An 8,039-nucleotide genomic window follows, 5' to 3' on the forward strand; every position below is an offset into this window, starting at 1 on the left:
AATGTTTTGTTTAATTATTATTTGATGTTTATGTTTCATCATTTACTATTTAGATGTTATGTTTATTAATTTTCTTCTTATCTTACTCAGTATGATTTATCCTGCGTGGTGCAAACATATGACACGATCTGATGAGGTTATTCCGGTAAGCGGGAATTTGTTATATTAATTATTACCGATGGTTTTTTGTTATACTGTAACACCATTTTATAGTATTTGGCTATTTATATTATAATTTGTTTTTTTACTTTTATGTATAAGGCTATTCCATCTGATGTTGCTGATACGTTGTGGGGTACGAACCAGGCACCTACCAATGTTCTTTTCTGTTTTGAAGATGGTCGATCTTTTACTGTTATTGTTAAAGAAGCCAAAGGAAAGTTTTTCGCCTTCAGGGATGGTCTGAAGTTGTTCTGCGTTTAGGTCTAAAACAAGAATCTCTGTTACTGTTAGACCCTTTTGATTCTACTACATTCAAAATATCTTGCTTCGTCGACCATGTTCTTGGTAGCTCTTTTTGGACACTGCTTACCACTGCAGACAGTCAATTTAGTGTATGTTTGTTTACAAATTAAGTTGTAATTTTTATAAAAAAATATGTTAATTATCATATCTTATTTAGTAAATAAGTTTTTTTTGTTTGCTTTTGATTTTACATGTCATTCCTGAAGTTGTTGTCAACTATTATGTGCGTACATCGACTGATGTAGGTGCAACTATCTTTATTGCTAATAAAATGTTTGATGTTAAGATACAAAGGATTGGAGATCATGTTGGCTTTACAAAGGGTTTGGATGTTGTCGTTGATCAGTTTCTTTTGGGTGGTGGATGTTACTTGGTTTTTACGAAACTGCTTGGTAATTTTTATCGTATGAGAGTTTTTGGAAAAAAAAAACTATCTTGAACTGAATTTTCCCTACGTAAATGTCGAGAAGTTTGACAAATCCAATGCTGAAGATTTTAAGCCTGAGATTTGTTATGAAGTATGTTTCTAAATATTCTTTATACATCATGTCAATCACATCTATAATATGTACTGACTTTATACTAAATCTGTAGGCAAATGTTCAAGATACCAAGCAGAAGTCTAAAATTTATTGTTCGACTGATACTGCGACACCTAAATTTGTTACCGCATATGTCAGTGTAAATTTATAAACAAATTTTCCCATTTAAATATCAATTTATTTTATATATTTACTTATTACTGTTTGTCAATGCTGGAGCAGGGTTCGCGCGCTGTCATGAAGTTTGACGAATCCGATGTTGAAGATGTTAAGCCTGAGGTGTGTTATGAAGTATGTTTCTAAATATTCTTTATACATCATGTCAATCACATCTATAATATGTTCTGACTGTATACTAAATCTGAAGGAAAATGTTCAAGATACCAAGCAGAAATCTAAAATTTATTGTTCGACTAATACTCTGACACTTAAATGTGTTACCGCATATGTCAGTGTAAATTTATCAACAAATTTTCCCATTAAAATATCAATTTATTTTATATATTTACTTATTACTATTTTTCAATGCTGGAGCAGGGTTCGCATGTTGTCAATCATCCGAACTGGTGTGCTTCTTCCTCATATGTTATTGATGAGAAGGTAATTATAAATACGTCTAACTTTTACATTTTAAAATTCTCATACATAATTAACTTTAAATTTAATTTGCAGACCGACATTAAACCGCTTCCAATTTTACATCATGATGTTCCGATTACAATAGCACCGCCCGTTGTTGTTGTTGTTCCAGTTGTGCCACCTGTGGAGCCAATGCTTGCTTTGTTGCTTGACCAACCTAATGCTCATCATTACGCATTTGTTCATATGGCAAGTAACGGTTTTGTAAGGTTAACTATCAATTTCAACAGTCTTTACATATTCTATTTTTATGTAAGTTTATTGATTGTCATGTCCTAATTGGTTTCACTTTTACAAATTTGTAGAGGCTCCTTGATGATGTTGCCAAGATGGCTCAATTTCATTTATATATAAGGCCTATCACCATCAGAAATATGCATCAGCAGCAGTAGCGGCCGGTTTTTTTAGGTATTAGACCTGAAAGAAATGGTGCCGGTTTTCATTATGCTTTAACCGGTTGGTCAAACTACATGTACTTTGGCGGCATTCAGGTGGGTGACACGGTATTCTATACCTTTGATGAAACTGAACAAGTGTTGATTGTTGATTGGGTCATATGTCGCATCAGACGTCGTAATTAGTTCGTTCACATTTATGGTTCATATACTTTGTTTTTGGTATGCTAGAACATAAGTTGCTGATGGTATTGTCTACGTATCATGGTTTATGTTTGATGATAAACTTACTACATAATATATGCAATTTTAGTTTTGATCTGATAATTGTCCTTTATGATAAGACATTACAGTGTAATGAAATATTATGGTTTGCATTGAAAGTAGCACATGAAAAAAATTTATGCTTATATTACGTTTTTTTAACAGAATTATTATATGATGATATTGTTACTGATATGAACAATTTGAAAGTTGCATATCTTAAATCTTAATTCTTTGGTCTATCATTCAAAAAATATTATAAGTGTCAAATCCGCCAGTTGTAATAGGTTTAGTGTATATGTTAGATAGTTTTTATCGGCATTCGCATATCCTCAACTATCACTATAATAAAATATAATTAAAAAGTAAAACAATTTTTATATAGGTAGTAGGTAGTGGATCATGTACATTAATCCAGAAGTGTGAGAAGTGTATTATAACACTATATATAACACTATATAACACCATATAAACACCGTATAACAATATGTAACACTATATAACACTATGTAACATTATATAACACTATATAACAAATATAACACTATAGTTTGTTTGATAGTATGTCTATGATAGATGTATAGTGTTATATATTGTTATATAGTGTCATATAGTGTTACATAGTGTTATATGGTGTTACATAGTGTTATACGTGTTTATATGGTGTTATATATAGTGTTATAATACACTTCTCACACTTCTGAATTAATGTACACTATCCCTACCCTGTTTATATAATAAAATATAATTAAAAGATATATTTTCATAACAAAGTCCCAATTACATGTTTCAAACTATTGCAGGTTGTAGTTTATGGTTTTGGTAAATGATCACATCTTAATACAACATACAACAATCTTAATAATACAATGCTTAGAAGATTTTTTTTATCAACTTCATATTATTTAGTATAATACCGTTTGTTCAATAAAGTTATGTCTTTATTGTTACTCAAGATTGTTGTATGTAAAAAAAATATATACTCGGTATATACTCAATATAGCTGTATATGTAAAAATTAGTGCCTTGAAGATAGGTGTTTACTAAAATTATTCCGCTAATAAGTTAGGATTATAATTGATATTATTACTTAAAATATATAATTTATATCAAAATAGATTAACCTATTTTTGAAAGAACATTGTAATTGATTCGAATTTGATTTGATGATATTTTCTTATAAAAAGGTTGTTAATTATGTTAATGATTTTAATTTTTTAAAGAAATGTTGTTAATTATGTTATTGATTTGAAAATTTAAGGTTGTATGATTGGTGTGTTATTTATGCTAATGTTGTATTTTTCCTTTTATAAATTTTGACATTGTACCTATAAATATGTTTGGTACACTCGAAACTTTTTCACGAATTACTGCATTCATATTATCTCATACTTTGGTTAGGTTTCATATTTTTATATACCTTTTGTTTTTGCATTCACAATGTCTATGCAGATGTTTTTATTTCATATCTTGAATTGTTCGTTGGTTTTGTTAATTAGTATAATGAGATATGCTTTGCAACATGTGGTAGATATTATGGAGAACCGGAACATAACCATGTTGAAAGCTGTTGATGCTTTTCAAGAACAGTTTATAGTGAAGGTTCGGGTGATTAGGATTTGGGAACACCCTAAGAGTAGAAATCCCAGTCAGCTTTACTTAATGGACATTATCTTAATTGATCAAGAGGACTTTTTCCTTTTCATATATTTTGAAATCTATATTGTATTATCAGTGAAATTATATGTATTCTTATCTTTTTTCTATCATTTTTATTGTTTCATCCATCCAACAGGGTACAAAGATGGAAGCTACTTGCTTGAATCGTGTGTTAACACAGTTTTTTCCAACCTTAATAGAGCAGCAATGTTTGATTGTTAGGAATCCATCGATAGGGATTAATAACTCTACCTACAAGTATGTTGACAATCAAAACAGGCTATGTTTTAAGAGTACTACCCAAGTAACTGAATGTGAAGATTTTGGCGGATCGCCATACGGTTTTGAATTCGCAAACTTTGCTGACATCTTAAACAATACTACTAATACAAATGTTACGATTGGTATGTATTTCTAATGTTATCTGAAAAAAATTGTGTTGTTTCATATATAACTATTTTTTACCTGATTAGCAACATGTCATTGATATAAGTTATATATTGTTATAGATGTTGTTGGTTTTTTTAACTCGCTCATTTCCAAAGGAGACAATAACAAACAAAGCAACTGGGAAGCAATCTCTGAAAGTTACAATTGAGATTTCTGATTTGGAGTAAGTATCTTATTGATTTATTTTGAAAAATAATATAAACACATTATAGTTACCAAAAAAATATAATAATACAGTAATAATCTTACGACTGTTACATAATCACATACATGATATTCAAAATGTACATTATATTATTAATTATTCAGGCGTCGGACATTATTTCTTACTCTGTGGGATTAGTATTGTGATCAAGTTTTGTCGTTTTTTGAGAGCATCAAAGGAAAAAATGCTCATGTCATCATTATATTACAATTTGGAAATGTCAAGTGGCGGAATGGTTTGTATTCTATTTCTATTAATTCAAATTATTTTATTTTACAACTTTATTTCAATTTAAACTTATTAATTTGCGTCATTATTTACATATGTTTTTTTAATGTTTCAACCTTTGTGACTAGGTGTTGCATATGTTAACTGGTGTGCATAAAATGCAACATATAAATTACATCAATTATGGCATAAAACTAACCATTTTTAGTACTAATGTTGGAAAAAGTGTGTTTTTGTCTTTTTGTATTTTCAGGATTAAATGAGCTCAAATGAACAAAAGAAGCAAAAAGGCAGCTAAATCTAACATAAATACAAGAAAAGGAACAAACGTGGCATGCCCGCCCTCCCCGACAGCATCTTCCCAAGCAAACCAAGAGATCAGGAGGCTGAACACGCAAGTGTCAGCAGAAAAGACAAAGTTGTAGAAGCTTCTATCGCCCACCACGGGGTTGTGCTCAGTGGACACGGGGCCGTGGTCAACTATTAGATTCGCAGAATCCAGGGAAATCTTGATAGTACAGATACGCTTCTGCACACGGGGTCGTGCTCAGCGGACACGGGGGCGTGGGCAACTATTGCAGACAAACTGCAATTAATGAAGAAAGAGAAGGAGGATGGACACGGGGCCGTGCCCAATGGACACGGGGTCGTGCCCGAGCTACTGATCAGGCTATAAATAGGGGTGCTTGGCTCATTTGCAAACCATCCCTTGGCACACCACCTCTCTCACCCTTCACCCACCACCCACCACCATCACAACACCATCATCCACCACCATCATCCATTGTCCATCATAGAGTGTGTGAGTCGTCTCGGGATCCAAGATTGATCGTAAGAGTTCTTGACAATCAAAGGCCATGTTTGCCTAAGTCTCTTACATCACTTGGTGAAGACAAGTGTTTAGTGTAATACTTTTTATTTTTAATCTTTTCGCACTTTTTATTTGGTTATGTATGAATGACTTTAATAACTAGTTTCTTATGTTGAAGGTGATTATTCCTTATCGTTTGTCCATGGTGTCTTGGCATTATTTTACTGTCTTTATAAAATAAAAATTTTCACCATTCATATCTCCACGGTCTATATGGAGATATGTTGGCTACCTGGTCGGGGGTTAAGGGAACGGTTTGGTAAGAGTCTTGCCATTGTTCAATGTATAGATCTTGCAAAGGACCTGGGTCAAATTTAGTAGGACCTCCTTCAATACCCACCGGTATTGGATGGCGGGGGTCCAAACTCTTTGATCCCCTCATAAGTAAGCTACTATTAAAACTTTAACCCGGCTACTTAGGACTGTATCCCTGCTGACTCAGACTACTTAGCCGAGGGTGACGTCACCTTCAAAAGAGGGGCCTACCACATTATGCATTAATAACTTAATTAATTATCTTTCAATAATCCGACCCTTTAGGATTGTATACTTGCTGACTCAAACTACTGGGTTGAGGGTAACGTCACCTTCAAAAGAGGGGCCTACTACAATAACTAAGATAATCTCTTAAAAAGTGCAAAAATGCGGAAATAATCAAAGGTTACACTACACACGAATCGGATCCAAGTGATTCATCTTGTCTATCTGTTTTTACTTTTATTTTATTTTTCAGCATTTTAGTTAGTTTCATCTTTCTAGTTTAAAAAACCTTTTTCTAACTTTTGATTTGATTAGACGTTGAGGATAAACCGGTACTAAAAGCTCTTGTGTCCTTGGACGGCCTCGGTATCTTACCAACACTATACTACGCCCACGATGGGTGCACTTGCCCATATGTGTGTTTAGTGTTAGTAAATATCGTGTTTTATAAATTTAAAACTTGGCTAAAAGGTGTAAAAGGGGCTTAAAATATACATCAAAAATATATTACACCACACGCACATCAAGTTTTTGGCGCCGTTGCCGGGGACACAAGGATTTTAAGAAAATTAGGAATCAACGGCCTAATCGTTTTTTTCTAATTTTTCTTTTTTTTTATGTTTTTCTTAGTTTTTTAGTTTCTGCAGAGCTTAGCACAGGCCGTGCCTGGTCGGACACGAGCCGTGTTCATCATTGTTACTGGTAGTTTTTATTTTCCGAGTTACAGAGAGTTGAGCACGGGGCCGTGTCGGTGCAACACGGGGCCGTGCCGAACTCCCCAGTAACAGGGATCCGGAAAATAATCACTGTATCTCAGACCACGGGCCGTGTTCATCTGAACACGGGGCCGTGGTGAAGCTTCTGACCAACATTCTTTTTGTTTTTATTGCAGGACTTGGAACTCAGGCGCCACATCTGAACTCTGCACGTAGTGTGTGAGCTCCAGTTCTAATAGAGACGTAAAAGAACCCCTAGAAGAACCCGAATGCTTTCTAAGAAAAAGACTTAAAGCAAAAAACCAAGAGAAAGTTTCAGGGGACCCACTTCCAATGGCGGACCAACGTACCCTCATGGATTACATACGACCCACCGTAGGTAATCTCGGCGCCGGTATCAATACACCGAATGTCGAAGCCAACAACTTCGAACTTTGGCCACATTTGATACAAATGCTTCAAAACTCCGCAACCTTCCATGGGCTTGCGGACGAGGATCCTCATCTATATATTACTAATTTCTTAGAAATATGTGATACCTTCCGGATCAATGGAGCATCAAACGACGCCATCCGCCTTCGGATGTTTCCATTTTCACTAAAAGACCGAGCTAAGGCTTGGCTTAACGCCCTCCCAGTTGGCTCGGTAAACACCTGGGATGAACTAGCCCAAAAATTTGTATATAAGTATTTCCCTCCAGCTAAAACGGCTAAATTAATGACTGAAATTAATACATATTCACAAGAGGATGGGGAATCCTTATATGAAACTTGGGAAAGGTTCAAGGAGCTACTAAGAAAGTGTCCTCATCACGGTCTTGCGGTGTGGCAACATGTATCCACTTTCTACAATGGGTTGTTGCCACACAAAAGATAAACACTTGACTCTAGCTCCGGCAGACTCTTAGGTAATCGTCGTCCAAATGAAATATATAATCAAATTGAGGAAATTGCTCAAACGAATTTTCAGTGGCACACTCCCCGAGGCAATAAATCTATTGCCCCAGGCGCCCATAAGGTTGATGAAAGCACTTCTTTACAAGCCCAAATCGTGGCCTTTTCTTCAAAAATCAAAAAGCTAGAAATGGCAAAGACAGCCTCGGTCATGGCTTGTGAAGGGTGTGGT

At 34.4% G+C, this 8,039-nt stretch overlaps 1 non-coding gene across 1 annotated transcript; it reads right to left on the reverse strand.

The window, feature by feature from the left end:
• Nucleotides 1–7,625: 7,625 nt before the first annotated feature.
• On the reverse strand, nucleotides 7,626–7,732 carry LOC118480832. The gene has a single exon (XR_004863813.1). It is a non-coding gene; the product is annotated as a small nucleolar RNA R71 (small nucleolar RNA).
• Between the last annotated feature and the right edge of the window lie 307 nt (nucleotides 7,733–8,039).

The sequence above is a fragment of the Helianthus annuus genome, chromosome 7, assembly GCF_002127325.2.
Source record: "Helianthus annuus cultivar XRQ/B chromosome 7, HanXRQr2.0-SUNRISE, whole genome shotgun sequence".
Classification (NCBI taxonomy): Eukaryota; Viridiplantae; Streptophyta; class Magnoliopsida; order Asterales; family Asteraceae; genus Helianthus; species Helianthus annuus.